Source organism: Mesoplodon bidens (assembly GCF_964165515.1).
Source record: "Mesoplodon bidens genome assembly, chromosome: 6".
Taxonomy (NCBI): domain Eukaryota; kingdom Metazoa; phylum Chordata; class Mammalia; order Artiodactyla; family Ziphiidae; genus Mesoplodon; species Mesoplodon bidens.
In genome coordinates, this window is record NC_138162.1 from 64227179 (window position 1) to 64243044 (window position 15866).

A 15866-nucleotide genomic window follows, 5' to 3' on the forward strand; every position below is an offset into this window, starting at 1 on the left:
TTTCTATGTGTTAGATAATGGAGCAGTTTGAATGTTCTCACATATGTTGGTATAAAATCACAATGTATCCAGCTCTAGTTTACAGTGGTATTAATATTAACAGAGCTGCTAGTCTTTCCCTGGACTTTTCTCTAGTGTCTACTTCCCTTGTGCTTCATGTATGAATAGACTACTTAGCTCAAGTTTACTAAACTATTGCTGCTTCATTAAATAAGTTTTTGACATGACCTCTATATATGTAGATATATCTAGAATTTACTTGGTACAGTTTACACTTACAAACATTAAATAATTTATTAATAGATATAAGTATTAGATTTTTTACCCAATTCTACTGTTGCTTTCAAAAATATAAGTACTGGCAAATGTAGTTAGTAAGTCATGTACATTTAGTATGTTCTACTTGCTAGTATTAGTAACCATATAATAAATGAATGAGTGTATTATTTAATGTCCACATTTGTTACTTTCAATCCTGAGAATCCTCTGAATTTCTCTGTAAATCACAAATTTCATTATGCTCTGAATTTAGCCATTCTCAGTTGAATTCTAGAATATTCTTCAGCAGAATGTGAGAAAATAATAGAACCAACTTGCTTGAAGTATTTTGAACCAATGTTGTTCTTCTGTATATCAATCAGTATTTAGCATTTCAGCTGCATTTAGGATGATGATGGTTTAACTTCAGGAAGTGTTTTCTCTGATGTCTCCTTTCATTATCATTGTGCAATTTTTAACAACAAAATTTACTACCATTTTGTCTGTTCTTCAGATGCCATTATACTGCCTGCTAGTGCTAATTTGAAACAGAAATAATAATGGTGTTTATCCTTACATCATTGGTATTTTCGGTATTTTCCATTATTTTTTTTTTTTACTATTATTATTTCCTTTTTCCCTTGTCTACCATAGAGGACAGGTACAAATGAGTAGTGAGTAGCCAAAATTGGATAAAGAGAGTATTAAGATGGAGAGAAGGCTAGACAGAGCATGTATAATCAGCATCTCAGCAGCAGGGTTTACTGGATACAGAATCTGTGACATCAGAGAATTCCTCTGCTACAATCATTTTAGCCTTATCTCATGTTGACACTGTTTCACTGTAAGAGTTGTTGATGCGTGTAAGCATTTCGTTTGAGTTATTTTATCCAAGGAGTGTATATTGCTGATTCTTGTCAGCTAGTCAGATGCCTTTAAGAAATTATTTTGAATTTTAAATATCGTAAGTGTACAGTGTACGCTAACATGAAGTTCAAGAAAGTACAGCTACTTAATGCCAAGCAGAAATGAATAGGTTGCCCAAGGTTTGATTGAAAAAGCTGGGACCTTTTTATAAGTCTCCTCTTGCAGAGAAAGGATATACTAACTATTGTAGTAAAATCTGTCAACAGAGGGAAAATCAACAGTTTGTATATAAAGGGTGATTTTCACTTTAAAATTTGGACTATTTCAGTTTTTCATATCTTGAGGGTCTCTGTAGCTATTGGTATTGTGAATCCCTGTAACATGTAATGTGGTGCTTACCACAGTTGTTCAACACTCTGATCTTTTGGGTATTGATAGCTTTATATCTAAACAGAGATATGGACAAAACAGTAGCAGTGAAAGGTGGTCTTTTTGTGATTTTGCTTGTCTGTTGACTAAATACAGGGTTTACCTGGGTAGGCTGTCAAGTAAAGGGACAGCTAGTCTGCATATTGCACGCTTGGTGTTCTTGCCAGGGTGTGTCGGGTGACATTGGAACTACTGGTGCCTGAAGTTAGTGTTTCACCGCCTCAACAGCTAAGACATCCTGGTGCTACTCACTTTAGCATTGAGTGACATTTTTAACTCCCGTACCAAAGAGTTAATTTTCTTTTTGGTTCACTGAGTTTTCTTCTCACATCCTTGTATTTGTAAAGTAGAATTTAATGTCACTAAGAACAATTTTGATTAATAGATCTTAGTTTTTGCACACTGCTGCCTCAATTTAATTGGCTTTAAATGTCTCTCACTTGGTCTGTTTTTTTTTTTTTTTACTTAGAAAGTAAAGTAAAAAAAGAGTTGTTTTTTTTTTTTTTTTACTTAATATGGTCTTTAATTTTGTATTTTCGTATAATTGGCTACTTTAAAAAGTAGTTTAATAGGTCGAACTTAAAAAAATAATTGAAACACTTTACACAAGATATTTTTGTTTTATTCTGCAGGAATAAATGAGAAATAATAACGCTTATTTCTACAGATGAATTCTGTAGCTTGTCGGGCCCTTTTAATAAATGCTAAAGCAAATGCTAAAAGGAGAAGTTAAGGGCCCATTCTGATTACAGATGAGGAATTCTGCATCTGTGTGTGTGTATATGTGTGTGTGTGTGCGTGCGTGTGTGTGTGTGTGTAATCCTTAGTGGTATTAAAGAATGGTAATTGCCATTTGTCTTGCAAATAAAGATAAAATTAAAGAACGTTTTAAAAATATACGCATACGTGATATATGTATGCACACACACACACGCACGCACACACACACACTCTTGCCCAAGAGGAAATGCAAAACTTTGATTTAAAAGCAAAACGAAAATTGAACTTTACCAAAAACAAAAACAAAAAAAAGCCTGGATGTTGTTACTCATTTTACATAAGTTAGAGTTAAGAGTATTTTTAAAACTAATTCTGCTTTGTGATTCATTTTACAAAAAATGGGAGAGAACATCCTTTAGAAGTAGTTGTCCAAATGTAATACTGCTATGTGTACTATCCTGGTTCCCTATATTTTTCCACAGACTTCTAAAACACTCATTTAGTGTCCTTAAAAAAACCGTAGCTGAAATGATTAAAAATTTTGGCAAGAAGATAACTCTGTGTATGTATTGGAAAAGTAGACAATCACATTTGAGAATGTTTTGCATAGTTTTCAATCAACTAAAATCATTCTGTCTTTGAATGTAGATACAATATATGGTTTTGCAGTGAATTCTGAATGGAAAAAAATCAAGTCAAACTAGTGTGAGATGTGACTTAGGATCATTTGAATGATATGTAGAAATACAGATGTACATATTTTTAGGGGTAAAGACAAAATTTAAAAGCAAAATGGGAAGAGACAACATTGTCTCTGTCAACAATATATTTTCTAGATTTTGTTGGGACAATATCAGTTCTGAGTTACTCAGCTTGTTTATGTGTTACTTAAATTAATGTGGCTGAATGCAGTTATTTGTTCAAGTTATTGGGTAGTAGAAGATTCACAACTATCTGCTCTCCTCCAGAGATGAATATTAAAAAGAAATATCTACTTTAGCATAGGTACAGTAAAGCGACTAAATGATACAATAGGAAGAAGTTTCTCCACAATTGGAGATACTCAGACAAATAAGTTGCAGGTCTAACCTGGGGGAATAGAATAGGCTTTTGGAAGAACTGAGCGTAGATGATCTTGCTTGTAGGAGCTTTATGCCCCTGGAATTAGTCTTTTTAAAATGTGACTGGCAAGTTTAATGAACAGGCAAAATTTGTGATATTTCAAGGCTCCTAAAATTGTGTGTCAACCTCAACTGGTGTCTAATATTATATCCCTAAAATAAAAGACTTTTATTTTAATAGTGGTATGTTCCAAGTGCCATATGACGATCCTGTTTTTACATTTATCAGGCATTTTTTTTCATTCAGTGCGTATGTTTAAATCTGAGTGCTGTTTTACTGCATGTCTGTTTTACTTTGTCAGTTCCCCTAAGAGCATTTAAAGAAAAATCTTCACTGACATTTCTTGTGCTAAAGGTAATAAGGAAAATGGTAGTTGAGGAATATGAGAATAGATTGAGAAGAGGGAGGAAAATGACAAGTGGGAGCCATGTATCTGAGATATACTTGTTTAAATGAAAAGTCGACACTGGTTCTTAAAATGAAAAACCATGTATCTACTTTAAGAACGGTGTTTTGTTTTGTTTTTAATTTATTTTAACGATTTAGTTTTATTCATGTAATATTTCTGTTTTCTTTTCAGATTGTTTTTAATTTAAACTGTGGAGTTTTTACTTCTCTTGAAATGTATTATGTACTGTATTTTTAGAAATCTTATTTTTAAATAAATATTTTTTAAAAACATAGGACTGTTCTTCTCCCCCACCTCTGTATTTATTAAAATCAACCCAAATTCTAGATTTCAGCACTATCAGTGTGGCAGGCCACTTTGTTTAGTTTTATGCAATTTGGATAATTATTCATACTTAGTAGCCTTAGGATTTTGTTCTATTATAATCTCAAAATTGTTTATATATTCAAGAAAAACTGGGTATATGTAGTAGGGTTGAAATTGACAAATGCAGTATTTCTAGTTAGGCGTATTTGTTTAGAGATGACCCAGTTGGCTAGATTCAGTCACCCCGTTTATTTAACATTTATTGTGCCAGACAGTATTTTATGGAAATATTTTTTCTTTGTGGATAATTTACATAAAATAAAATGCAGAGAGTATATATCTAGGCATTGTTTTAGATCTAGGGGTAGTAAATTACCTAGAGCCTTTGCTGTTATGGAGTTATAGTCTAAGAGTATCTGGGTAGCATTTTATTGACAAATGTCCTAAGTCTCAACTAATTGCTTTACTTGTATATGCAAGAAGTGAGAACAGAGACGTGTATATCAAAATCAGTGGGTATAAATTGGTCAAAAATATCTGAAAAGACAAATCAGTATGTCTTAGAAATAATGAAGGTGTAGAAACTGAGATTGAAAGATAGGGGCTTAACTTTATTTTTAAAATCCCTTCTTAAATTTTTATTACCAGAAAAGTAATGTTGATAAATACTCTGAATTAACAGATAAGTTAAACGACTTGATAGAGTTTCAGATAAAACTATAAACTTTGCTGTATTGGTAAATGAAAGCAAATTGTTGCATGCTGACAAACCTTAAAGGATTATAAAACTTTATTCTTGTTCCTTTTTCAGTTTCCTTTGCTCTGATTCAAAGCAGCATTTAAAATAATTGTGCTTTCTCAGTGATGATAAATTATAATTCTCAAACTTTTTAGTCTCAGAACTCCGTTGTATTCATAAAAATTATTACAGGCCCCAAGGAGTTTTTGCTTATGTAAATAGTCTTTATCAATATTGACTATATTAGAAATTAAAACTGAGTATTTAAAATGCTTATTTATTAATTCACTTAAACATACCAATAATAAACCTATTGCATGTTAACATAAATAATGTATTTTTATTTAGAGATCCATGATTTTACATTTTTTTCAAAGTTCTAATATCTGCCTTTATAAAAGAAAGTTGGATCCTGATACTCTTCTACACTCAATCCATTGCATTGTTATTTTGGCTGAAGTATCTAGAAAAATCTGGTCTCATGCAAATAATGGAATTGGAAAAAGGAAGAATATTTTAATAGTCTTTTCAGGTGCCTGTGGATATTCTTTGATAATATAAAAATCTCAACAAGTTATGGTTTCTTAAAGTTTAGTTGCATTGTAGAACCGGACACAATACCAAGGTACTTTTCCTACTCTGTTACATTAAAAGCCATTGGTCTCTTTTTCACTTTGGAAAGTTCTCTTCACCCATACATGATTTTGTGACATCATTCATTAGTCATTTGGAAACTATTGGAGTGACACAGATCTTCCAAGTGTTACACATTTCATTCGATAAAAATAAGATAAAATTAGATTAAATTAAAAATTTTAAACTAATATTACCACTGATCTGGTCAAAAAAGTAAGTACTAGAAAACTGTTAAGCTGATAATGACACATTACATTTTGTAAAATCCTAATTTTCATGTAAAAGCTTGAGCTTTATTATTGGTAACCACAATGTCAGTGATTTTCCTTAAGGTGACAGGTTCACTTCACTCATTTTGAGAAAATGTTTGCCAGATACCCATGTCTGAAAAATGAAAGTTTGTCAGTTATTCTTTCAAGTAAAAAATGATGTTCCATGAAAAATGTGGCTAGTTCAGCTTGCAACTCAGCACCAGTGCTTTTTTCCTCAGGAATGAACAGTCATACTTGGGAATGCAGGTAAAGGGCTTCATGTTTACTTTCCATGTTGTCAAACAAGAATATTCAAAAATGTACTCAAAGGACAAGATTTAATAAAAAATATTTTTACTGATTCATCAAGGGCATATTAAGTGAAACTGGCTTGTCATTTTCTTTTTTAAGCTGAGGTTTGTTTGAGTCTACTTAATTTGAGTCTGTTTAGGGAGAAAAGCAATGAGGGGGTGGGGGGAGGTAGGACAGAACACTATGCATTTGAGACTCCAGTTCATTTACTCTATATTTGATAAGTGAAAAGGAGCATTAGCTGCTTAAAAAGAGAATTTGTATTTCTGTATGCCTGCTTTTGAAGTACTTAAAATGTAGCATTCTTAAAGATTCACATCTATTTAGCCTTGTTATAAAGAGACAAAAACTAAAAATACATGATAGTATTATAATACTGCAAAATCATTTGAGAAGCTGCCAGATACTGTAAGTGAACAAATGTGCACAAATGCTGCTCTAGGCTGATCAATTATCCATATGAGCAGCAATTACATTAGTGTGCAAGGGCAGTTGGAGGGAAAATTGGACCCTGTGGACATCCAGCTGAGCAAACAGGACTGAGGAAGGATAGAGGATGTGTGCTTTGAAAAAAAAAAAAAAATCTAAGCTTACTTAAAAAAATATTTGTATCAGTCACAACACATTCTTTATATGTCCTCTGGTCGCCTAGTATTTTTCAAATTAGCCCTTTTCTCCAAACAAAAGCGCGCCTCTGTTTAAAGATCAAACACCCAAATAGCAATGTGTTTTGCATGTGAAAAAGCCAGAATAATTCAGGAAATAGAGAACTTGGAATATGCAAATCCAAACATTCAGATGCTACTGTACATATATGCTTAAGTATGTTGTTGGTAGTAAATTGTGGAATGGTCTGGATGGTATTTATCTTTCTTAATACTGAAATTTACTATTTTTATAACTAGAAGTGTTCCCTCACTCTAATGAGTGATGGTTCTTGGCATAAACTGAATGATTGAGGATCTAATACAATGTGGAGTTGTTATAGTTCCACCTTGAAGCTGTGGGTGAGTAATCTTGATGAATAAGGAATGACCATCAAGTTAATGAAATTTATTCTATAAACTGTATAAGCTATGTAGCTGTTGGACCAAATACCCTCATTCCATTTAACAGGTTCATATTTTAATGGCACCTAAAAATAACCAATATCAAATTTTTGGGGTGGTCTACACATGTTTTAACTTGATGTCTGATTTAGAGAGTTCTTGAGTGTTTGAAAGCATTTCACATGTTCTCAATATGGAAAAGTATCCACAATATAAAATACCAATCCATACAAAGTGCTCTAATTTTTGCCATTCATTTTCCATGTGTATTTTTTATATTTGAAAAATAATTTCAGTAATTTGGGTGATCCTGGTGGTAGATAATCTCTAAAAGGACCTCGGGTGTTCCCCGCCTCCTGGTATTCAAACTCTTGTAGAATTTTCCCCTTTTCCCTCCCTGGAAGTAAACACTATCCTAAATTTGGAATGTATTATTCCCAAACATGTTTTTGTACTTTCACGTGTGTAAACATGAGAAATATTATTTGATGATTTTTAAAATTTACATAAACCTCCTCACAGCAGTTCTTACCTTTTGTTCTTGCTATTTTTTTTCTTCTCCATTAGCACTTACCACCATCTAGAACAAAATGTGAAAAATCCCCTCTTCCACTGTCCACTCCAAAGGTAGCTACTGAATAGCCTGGTATCCATCATTCCTCTTCCTTTCCTTCACATATCTCATATCTATCTATCTATCTATCTATTCTCATACGCATGGTTATTTGGCTTTCAAGGGAGACCCAACTAACTTTTCTGTGATTTTCCTTTTTAACAATATATCTTGGAGATCATCCATATCACGACATAATAGTCTATCCCATTCTTTCTAACTTTTCTGTAGATCTAATCATATTAATATCCTATAAGTATAAAATAAATATAAATATATAAAATAAATAAGTATATTCAACCATGCCTCTATGATGCACTTCAAATATATTTCTTTTTTTTGCTATTGGTAACTGTTACAGTAAATACTTGTACAAAAATCTTTGTGTCCATTTGCTAGTATTTCTGTAAGTAGATTTCTAGAAGTGAAATAAGTCAAAGGATGTGCATATTTTTAATTTTGATAGGAAATACCAAATTGTCTCCCAAAATTCTTTAATTTACACACAGCCTCACTTGGTACCATTAATCTTTCAAATTTGTGTCAGTCTAATAGAGGTGGGCATCTGTTCATTTTTTTTCTTCTTCAAATTCCTTGTTTATGGCATTTGACTCTTTCCTTATTGAGTGTTATTAACTCTTTATATTTTCTGGATATTGTTTTTTAATTTATTCAATATGTTTCTAAATTTTAGCCCAGTCTCTTGTTTTTCTTTATGGTTTTTCTTTACTGCTGTGTAACAAATAACCCCAAACTTAGTGGCACAAAACAACCAACCATTTTCTTATGGTCACAGATTCTGTGGGTCAGGAATTCAGAAAGGGCACAGCAGTTTTTCTCTGTTCCATAGTGTCTGAGGCCTCAGCTAGAAAGTTTTGAAGACTGTGAAGAAATCTATTACTGGGAACTGCAATCAGCCAAAGCCTCATTTACTCACATGTCTGATGGTTGATGCTGGCTGTCAGCTGGGACCTCAGCTGGGGCTGTCATTGAGAACACCTGCCTGGGTCTTTCCATGTATCTGAGCTTCCTCACAGTATGATGGCTGGGTTCCAGGAGAGTAGCCCAAGAGAACCAGGTAGGAGCTATATCACCTTTTGTGACCTAGTTTCAGAAGTCACAAGCCTGCTGTAGTCTCAACCCTGCCTGAAAGAGGATGTGGACTCCACTTCTTGGGAAGAGTGTCAATACACATTTAACAAGAAAATCATCTTGGAAGGGAGGTATTGTTGAGGACATATATGGAAAATAAATCTGCCACTATCATATTTTATGGAAGAATTAAGTTATCTTGAAATTTAAACATTTTAAGATGTCTGGGATTTTATCTTGTTTTAAAAAGCCTTTCCTCAATCAAGATTATATATTTTCCTTTATTTTTCAAAAAACTTTGATAGTTTTGCTTTTTTGTATTATGCTGCTGAATCCATTTAGATACTTTTATAAACTCCAGTGTAACTTTAATTTTAGTAAACTTCAGTGTTTTTGTGTATTTCTGTAAACTTTTATTTTTGTAATAAGTGTATAGTGGGAGACTAACTTTAAATTTTTTTAGATATACAAAATATCACCAACACAATTTTTTGCAAAGTTCATTTTTGCATATATGATTTATAATGTCATTTGTGTTCTTAACGGTAAGTAGCATGCATTTTATTCTTCTAATAATTATTGGTAAAAATTTCAAAAGCATTCACCTATATTTTTCTAATTGTAACCTTCATGTAAAAATAGTATTTTTTAATTCCTCTACCCATTTGAAACAATAATTTTTCTATGTTTTAATTCCCTATTTCCACTTATTTTTTAGTGAATATAATTTGGAATTTTATAGATTATTTTATATCATCCATTTAAAAATCAATTTTATTAAGGTATAGTTTATATACAACAAAAGGTACCCATTTTAAGTGTACATTTCAATTAGTTCTTAACAAATATATACACCCTATGACTACCAGCACAATCAAGATATAGAATATTCATTCAGTCACCACAAAAAATTCCCTGGGGCCGCTCACTCCCAACTCTAGGAAACACTGATCTGCTTTCTCTCACTCTAGATTAGATTTGCCTTTTCCAAAACTTCACATAGCTGGACTTATATAATATGTCCTCTTTTTTTGACAGGCTTCTCAGCATTGTGTTTTTGAGATTCATTCATGTTGTGAGTATCAGTTTGTTTCCTTTTCTTACTGAGTGGTATTCTGTTATATACATAAACCTCAGTTTTTTAATCTGTTCCACTGCTTCCTGAAGCAGTTATGAAGGATTGGTATTATTTATTTAAATGTTGGTTAGATTTTACCAGTGAAGCTAACTGGACCTTGGCTTTTCTTTGCTAGAAAATTTTTAGTACTTATTCACTTTGTTAACCTGTTATAGGTCTACTCAGGTTTTCTATTTCTTCTTTTTTTATTTTTTTAACCATTTTTTAATTGAAGTATAGTTAATTTACAATGTTGTATTAGTTTCAGGTGTACAGCAAAGTGATTCATTTATATATATACTCTTTTTTAGATTCTTTTCCATTATAGGCTATTACAAGATATTGAATATAGTTCCCAGTGCTATACAGTAGGTCCTTGTTGTTTATTTTATATATAGTAGTGTGTATACATTAATCCCAAACTCCTAATTTATTTCTCCCCCCCACCCCCCGCTATCCCCTTTGGTAATTATGTTTGTTTTCTATGTCTGTGTGTCTATTTTTGTTTTGTAAATAAGTTCATGTCTATCTTTTTTTTTTTAGATTCCACATGTGATATCACATGATATTTTCCTTTCTCTTCCTGACTTACTTCACTTAATATGATAATTTCTAGGTCCATCCATGTTGCTGCAAATGGCATTATTTCATTCTTTTTTATGGCCGAGTAACATTCCAGTGTGTGTGTGTGTGTGTGTGTGTGTGTGTTTATACATATATACACCACATCTTCTTTATCCATTTATCTGTCGATGGACATTTAGGTTGCTTCCATGTCTTGGCTGTTGTAAACAGTGCTTCTATGAACATTGCCGTGCATGTATCCTTTCGAATTAGAGTTTTCTCCAGATATATGCCCAGGAGTGGAATTGCAGCATCATATGATGACTCTATTTTTAGTTTTTTAAGGAACTTCCACACTGTTCTTCGTAGTGGATGCACCAGTCATTCCCACTAACAATGTAAGAGGGTTCCTTTTTCTACACACCCTCTCCAGAATTTATTATTTGGAGACTTTTTAATGATGGCCATTCTGACTGGTGTGAGGTGACACCTCATTGTAGTTTTGATTTGCGTTTCTCTAATAATGAGTAATATTAAGCATCTTTTCATGTGACTGTTGACCATCTGTATGTCTTCTTTGGAGAGAGATCTATTTAGCTCTTCTGCCCATTTTTTGATTGTGTTGTTTGTTTTTAAAATTAAGCTGTATGAGCTGTTTGTATATTTTGGAAATTAATCCCTTGTCGGTAGCATCATTTGCAAGTATTTTCTCCCAGTCCATAGGTTGTCTTTTCATTTTGTTTATAGCTTCCTTTGCTGTGCAAAATTAGGAAGAAATAGAAAATAGGAACTGACCAATTACCAGTACTGAAATTTAATCAGTAATTTTAAAACTGCCAACAGACAAAAGTCCAAGGCCAGATAGCTTCACAGATGAATTCTACCAAACATTTAGAAACGAGTTAACACCTATCCTTCTGAAACTATTGCAAAAAAATTTCAGAGGAAGGAACACTTCCGAACTCATTCTATGAGGCCAGCTTCACCCTAATACCAAAACCAAAAATACCACAAAAAAAAAAAAAAGAAAATTACAGGCCAATATCACTGATTAACATAGATGCAGAAATCCTCAACAAAATACTAGCAAACCGACTTTAACAATATATTAAAAAGATCATGCACCATGAGCAAGTGGGATTTATTCCAGGGATAAAGGATTTTTCAGTATCTGTAAATCAATGTGATATACCGCATTAAATAATTGAAGAATAAAAACCATATGATCACTCAATAGATGCAGGAAAAGCTTTTGATAAAATTCAACATTCATTTATGATAAAAACTCTTCAGAAAGTGAACATAGAGGAAACATACCACAACATAATAAAGGCCATATATGACAAACCCACTGCTAACATCATGAGCTCAATGGTGAAAAGCTGAAAGCATTTCTTCTAAGATTAGGAACAAGACAAGGATGCCCACTCTTACCACTTTTATTCAACATAGTTTTGGAAGTACTAGCCACAGCAATCAGAGAAGAAAAATAAAAGGAATCCAAATTGGAAAAGAAGAGGTAAAACTGTCACTGTTTGCAGATGACATGATAATATACATAGAAAATCCTAAGGATGCTTCCAGAAAACTACTAGAGCTCATCAATTAATTACATAAAATTTTTGGATACAGAATTAATATATAGAAATCTGTTGCATTTCTATACACTAACAATGAAATATCTTAAAGAGAAATTAAGGAAACAATTTCACTTACCATCTCATCAAAAATAATAAAATACCTAGGAATAAACCTACCTAAGGAGGCAAAAGACCTGTAGTCTGAAAACTATAAGACACTGATGAAAGAAATTGAAGATGACATAAACAGATGGAAAGATATACTGTGTTCTTGGATTGGAAGAATCAATATTGTTAAAATGACCATACTACCCAAGGCAATCTACAGAATCAGTGCAATCCCTATCAAATTACCAGTGGCATTTTTCATGAACTGGAACAAAAAATTCTAAAATTTATATGGAAACACAAAAGACCCTGAATAGCCAAAATGATCTTGAGAAAGAAGAACAGAGCTGGAGTACTCACACTCCCTGACTTCAGACTATACTACAAAGCTACAGTAATGAAAACAGTATGGTACTGGCACAAAAACAGACATATAGATTAATGGAACAGCATAGAAAGCCCAGAAATAAACCCACACACTTATGGTCAATTAATCTACAACAAAGGAGGCAAGGATATACAGTGGAGAAAAGACAGTCTCTTCAATAAGTGGTGCTGGGAAACCTGGACAGCTACATGTAAAAAAATAAAATTAGAACATTCTCTAGCACCATATACAAAAATAAACTCAAATGGATTAAAGACCTAAATGTAAAGCTAAATACTATAAAACTCTTAGAGGAAAACATAGGCAGAACACTCTGACATAAATCGAAGCAATATTTTTTTGGATCCACCTCCTAGGGTGATGGAAACAAAAACAAATAAATGGGATCTATTGCTTCTTAAGTCTGTTTTGGGAATTTATGTCTTTCTAGGAATTTGTCTATTTCATCCAAGTTGTCTAATTTGTTGACACAAGTTCGTAGTATTCCCTTAGATACCTTTTAATTTTTTTTAATTAATTAATTAATTTGTGGCTGTGTTGGATCTTCATTGCTGCGCGCAGGCTTTCTCTAGTTGTGGCAAGTGGGGGCTGCTCTTCATTGTGGTGCATGGGCCTGTCATTGCGGTGGCTTCTCTTGTTGCGAAGCATGGGCTCTAGGTGCCTGAGCTTCAGCAGTTGTGGCATGTGGGCTCAGTAGTTGTGGTGCATGGGCTTAGTTGCTCCATGGCATGTGGGATCTTCCCGGACCAGGGATCGAACCCGTGTCCCTGGCTTTGGCAGGCAGATTCTTAACCACTGCACCACCAGGGAAGTTCCACCTTTTAATTTCTGTAGTGTAAGTAGTGATGTCCCCTCTTTTATTTCTAATGTTGGTAACCTGTCTTCCTTTTTTGTCAGTTTTGTGATCTTTGTAAAAGACACATTTGTTTTCACAGATATTCTTTATTTTTTCTATTTCATTGATTTGCACTATAATTTTTATTTCCACTCTAATTTCTTTTCTTCTGCTTGTTTTGAGTTTAGTTTGCTTTTCTTTTTCTAGTTTCTTAAGGTGAAAGTTTAAATTACTGATTTGAAACCATGACTTTTTTTTTTTTTTGAAACCATGACTTTTTTTAACATAGGTTTTTCAAAGCTATAAATTGCCATCTTAGCACTGCTTTAGCTGTATCCCATAATTTTGATACAGTGTAGTTTTTTCATTCCATTTTAAATACTTTAATTTCCCTTGTGATTTATTTTTTGATCATAGATTATTTGGAAGTATGTTTAATTTGCAAGAATTTAGGAATTTCTCAAATTTATTTCTGCTGTTGATTTCTAACTTAATTTCATTATTGTTGGAAAGTACACTTTTTTCAATTCTTTTAATTTTTTGAGACTTATTTTATGGCCTAGGATATCATGCATCTTGAAGAATGTTCCAATTATGTTTGAAAAGAATGTACATTGTGTTGGTTTGGGGTACAATATTCTGTAAATGTCAGTTATGGAAAGTTAGTTAATATGTTTGTTCAAGTCTCTCTCCTTGGTGGTTTTTTGTCTAGTTCTTCTGCCAGTTATTGAGATTAAGCTATTGAAATATTCAAATATATTGTTGAATTGTTTATTTCTCCTTTTAACTCTTTCAGTTTTTGTACCATTTATTTTAAGGCTCTGTTGTTAGATGAAAGTGAATTTATAATTGCTACATCTTCCTTGTTGTATAACTGTTTGGTTTATAACATAGATATTTTATAAAATGTATATAACACAATAATGCAAAGGAGGAGAGGAAATGGACCATACTGAAACAAAGTTTCTGTATTTTACTGGAGTTAAGTGTCATTCCCTAGTAGATTGTGATGAGTTACAATGGACATTCTAGTAGCTGAAGTAACCACTGAGAAAACAGTTCCCCAAAATACAGTTTAAAATCAGTAGAATAATTAAAATGATATACTAAAAATATATATTTAAGACAAAAGGAGGCAGTAGCAGAGGAACAGAGGGGAAAAAAGGTGTAAGACATAGGAAACAAATAGTGAAATGGTACCTGTAAATATAACCATATCAATAATTACTATTACAATGGTACCTGTAAATATAACCGTATCAATAATTACTATTATAAATTGAATAACAGCTCCAATCAAAAGGCACAGATGGTCAGATTGGATAGAAAAGCAAGAGCCAGCTATTTGCTGTCTACAAGAGACAAAATTTATATTCAAAGACATAAATAGATTAAAAATAAAAGGGTTACAAAAGATATACCATGGAGGCAGTAATCATAAGAGGGATAGAATAGCTATAATGATATCAGACAAAACAGATTTTATGCCAAGAAATATTACAAGAGACAAAGAGGGATATTTTATAAAAGAGGTACTTAAGGGTCATGATTTAATAATATCAGTAATTTTTACTGCTTCATGAAGAATTTTCTTAAGTGAGACTGACTCTTTTCTGTGCAGATTTAATGATAATGAACAATACAGTGGTTGCCAGTACAGTTTGATGTAATATGTTGATTTCTGCTAAGGGACCATAAACCGCAGTTTTAGAACTGCTCAGGCCATTTACACTTAACGTAATTATTTTTATAGTTGTGTTTAAATCTGTCATCTTGCTATTTATTTATTGTTTGTCCTATCTGTTCTTTGTTCTGTTTTCGTATCTTTTGGGGATTAATTTAGTATTTTCTTAATACTTCATTTTATCCCCACTATTGGTTTATTAACTCTACCTCTTTTGAGTTTTAGTGGTTCCCCTCAAAACTGTAATATGCCTCTTTATCATTTTACTTTTAAATATTATTCTACTTCATGTGTAATATAAAAATTATATAATATTTTGCTTCTGTTTCCCTTTTTTTCCCTTTTGGATATTGTTGTCATATATTTTGTTGATCCATGTGTTATAAACCTCACAATACATTGTTACTACTTTTCTTGTACCAGTCAATGATCTTTTAAAGAAATTTTAAAGTAAGAAAAATATTTTAAAGATTTGCCCATCTCTTTACCATTTCTGGTGCTTTTCATTTCTTTTGTAGATCTTGCTTTCCCTGTAAATCTTTTTCCTTCTACCTGAGAATTTCCTTTCACATTTCTTATGATGCAGGCCTACTGATAATGAATTCACTGAACTTTTCTTTGTCTGGACAAGTTTTATTTCACTTTAATTTTTGAAGGATTTTTTTTTTTTTTTTTTCCAGTACGAGGGCCTGTCACTGTTGTGGCCTCTCCCGTTGCGGAGCACAGGCTCCGGACACGCAGGCTCAGTAGCCATGGCTCACGGGCCCAGCCGCTCCGCGGCATGTGG